The sequence below is a fragment of the Herpailurus yagouaroundi genome, unplaced genomic scaffold (genome assembly GCF_014898765.1).
Source record: "Herpailurus yagouaroundi ecotype Mexico unplaced genomic scaffold, PumYag 196, whole genome shotgun sequence".
In the NCBI taxonomy this organism is placed as follows: Eukaryota; Metazoa; Chordata; class Mammalia; order Carnivora; family Felidae; genus Herpailurus; species Herpailurus yagouaroundi.
The window spans coordinates 1,229,862-1,233,438 of record NW_024412427.1 but is presented as its reverse complement, the minus strand read 5'-3'; positions in this window follow the sequence as shown (position 1 = coordinate 1,233,438).

The following is a 3,577-nucleotide window of genomic DNA, read 5'->3' as shown; positions in this document are numbered from 1 at the left end:
CAAGGCGAGGTGGGAGCCAGCACAAGGCTTTGCCCAGAGGATACCCCCCTGCCTCCCCCCCCCCCCCCGGGCTGCTGTTCTCTCCAGGGGAGCTTTGGAACCTGCCGGTGGTATTTTGGGGGAATTCTAGCTTTTTTTTTTTTTCAAGTTTATTTATTTATATTGATAGAGATGGCATGTGAGCAGGGGAGGAGCAGAGAGAGAGAGAGAGGGAGAGAGAGAGAGAATCCCAAGCAGGATCCATTGTCAGCACAGAGTCTGACGTGGGGCTCCAACTCATGAACCGTGAGATCATGACCTGAGCCGAAACCAAGAGCCAGTCAGGCGCCCCAGAACCCTCCTAGCTTTTAGTGGGGGGTGGAGGGGGGGGGGAGACAGTCCACATAACTAAGACACGCTCTGGATCCTTTGTAGGGTAGAAGACTTACTTAAAATTACCTGAATCTAGAACCCAACTCTGTGTGTGTGTGTGTGTGTGTGTGTGCGCGCGCGTGCTTTTAAGTAAATTCTACCCCCAGCGTGGGGCTCCAACTCATGACCCCAAGATCCAGGGTTGCACGCTGTACTGAGCCAGCCAGGTGTCCCCAGACCCCAACTGTCTTACATGTGACACAGAGCAGTCTTTCCGTGGTTCCACAATGCACTGAAATTCGTTTGCCACGTACACCGAGGAGACGGCACTGCTTTTGATAAACGGTTTGGAGAAACCACGACATCCACAGCAATGGCACACGTGGTGTTTGAGCTGTCACGCTCAAACGTGGCTGGGGCACTGAGCACAGGAGCTACCGCGTTCCCGGGGGTTCTGTGGGGTGGTGAAAGCATGGACTGCTTCCTCGCGGCTTCTAGCATCCTTGGACTCGGAAATTTACACATCGAAACACATTTTATTGCCGATTACCTTTTATTAGCAATAAGCTGACATCTCCCCAGCGTGTAGCCCTCCCTCTGACCTCGTCGTCAACTCCAGAGGAATAGCCAGTGGCCGACTGTCTGTCCGCACCTGGATGCCTAGTGTCCGGCACCCACCCCTAGCCTGCCCAGCGCGGACTCCTGTTTCCCAGCAGGCGTCCAAACCTGCCCCTCCTCCCACCGCAGCCAGTGACACCTCCGTCCACCTAGGGGCTCAGGCCACAAATCTCGCCCCCAGCCTGATTCCTCTCTCCTTCAGCCCACGTGCCATCGGCAAGTACTGTCACCTCAGGCTTCAAAAACATCCCCGATCTGGTCACATCTCCTGTCCTCCACCACTGCCCTCCGGGCCGCCATCCTCTCCCCCCACCACACGATGCGCAGTCTCCTCCACTTCTCCCCACATCTCCTGCAGGTCAGGCTCCTGCCTGCCCAGCTGGGGAGTGGGGCACACGGGCACCAAACCTACACCTAACAGGTCTTAAGGCCCACACGCTTTCCCTATACCTAGGTTTCTCAATCTTGGCATTACGGACAGGTGGGGCCAGATCATTCTCTGTGCCCTGTGGGATGTCTAGGAATGTTCCTGGTCTCCATCTACTAGGTGCCCATCATGGTCCCTCATCCTCAGCTGTGACAACCAAAAAAGTCTCCAGAGGCCATGGGGGGCAAAACCGCTCCCTGCTGAGAACATGCCTGCTTACACCGCACAGGCAACCACACGGCGTTATATCCTCTAGCACTCGCTCCCCAGGGTTCCCCACCCATGGCTCCCAAGCCAGGGCAGTCTACATATTTCCGTGAGTCAACTTCTTGCATCTTCTGCTTTTGGTGCAGTTCCCATTCCAACGCCGCGATCTGTGCACCCCACCTCCCCGCCCTGTTCACGGCCTACCCTGCCTTCGCCAGTCCAGGTCCTCCACCTCCAAAAAGTCCCCATGACTACCCCAGCCCGCGGCGAGCACGGTCTCCAAGTTAACAACACTCATTCTCTTATTATGAGTCACCTAACCCCAAACACAAGGTCAGACTTCAGCCAGAAGGGCTCTTGGAAATCATTTGGCCACTTACTCAATGTGCATTTATCAAGTGCCACTGTATACCCAGCCCTGGAGACAGAGACAGGTAACTGATAAGATCTCTGCCTTTCTTTTAGGATAAGGGAAACCAGCCCGAAAGGGGCAAATGCTCTTTTTCAAATCACATTTGCCAAGAAAGGAATTCTATGTTGGCCTTACTTTTCCCCAGGGGGCAGCCTGGCTGGGAGCAGCAGCCCCCTCAGGGGAGGGCACCGTAGCACCTGGCCCCCCTCACTCTGTGTGGCTGTAACCTGGGCAGTGCAGTTTAGCGCTTACAAGTGTGGGCCTGGAGTGAGAAAGACCTGGGATCCAGTCTTGGCTCCTTTACTACCTGGTGGCCTCTGAATTACCTGAACGCTGGGCCTCAGTTTCCACAACAGTGTATCCACGACAGAGGATAAACTCATCTGCCTCTTGGGAGAGGAGTCAAGAGCATCAAGTCCAAAACCGGATGCTGGTTTGTGGCAGCAGCCGCTTGCACCCCCTCCTGGCTCCTTTACAACAAACTCCCCCAGGGCCCCGTGTCCTGCCATGGCTACTCCTTCCCAGTCTGTCCCCACTGCTCCCAGTCACCACACCCTCCTGGCTGCCTCTCCGAGGATCAAGTCTCTGCTTCCCTCAGCACCTTACACAACTGACCACCTCCTCCTCCGCGGAAAACCTTCTCTTGGCTGCCACACCACACTGTCCTGCTTTTTCTTCCTTTCTTGGACTCCTTTACCGAACTCCCTGCCTTCTTCGCTGGCTCCTTCTCATCAACCAACCTGTAAAAGTTGACCGCCTGAGCACTGGACCCTGGCTTCACTTCCCTTCATTCTTGGGTCATCTCATCCCATCTGATGGACATTCCAGTGATTTCTAAATCCTTTTCATTTGCCCTACCCTCTTTTGCCAGCTCCCAGGCTGGTATATCTAACACTCTACTTGGTAGCTCCACTCGAGATACCTCAAACTGAAGGTGCCCCCAACCTATACCATTAGTGAATGCCAGCAAAACACACCTGGTTACTTATGCGCAAGCCCCCAAATCAACGATGAGTTCATCCTTGCCCACTCTTTCCCTCCTTCCTCAAACCCTATCCTGTCCGTTCCTGCTCTCATATCCCTGTGGCCCAGCTGCCTTCGCCTCGGTGGGGGCCGGCAGCCTCTGCCACGCCGATTTCTCACCTAGCGGCTGCAGCAGTCCCCTAACTAGTGTCCTCGCTTCCTCCTCCTGACAGCCTGGAGTCCACGAGGCAGGGCAGCAGGGGCGAAGGCTTAAAACACAGAAAGCACGCCACGCCCTCCCAGGGCGAATCCCAACCCCCGAGCGGGCCCGCGGGGAAGGCCTCCCACCATCTGGCCTCTGCCGGTGTCTGTCCCGGTGCCGCGGCCGCCGCCACGCTGGCCCCTGGCCGCTCGCCAAACCCATCCCGCCCGTGTCGTTCTTTGCACTCGCCGTTCCCTCCTCCCTAGACCTTTGCTCGGCCGAACCCTCCTCAAGGGTCCCGGCACCTCCCACCACCTGACGTTGCCCTGTTTGCCCACGTGTTTACTGCGCGCCCCGCACTCCCACCCCGCCGCGGGCTGAGGCCTCTCGGCGGCCC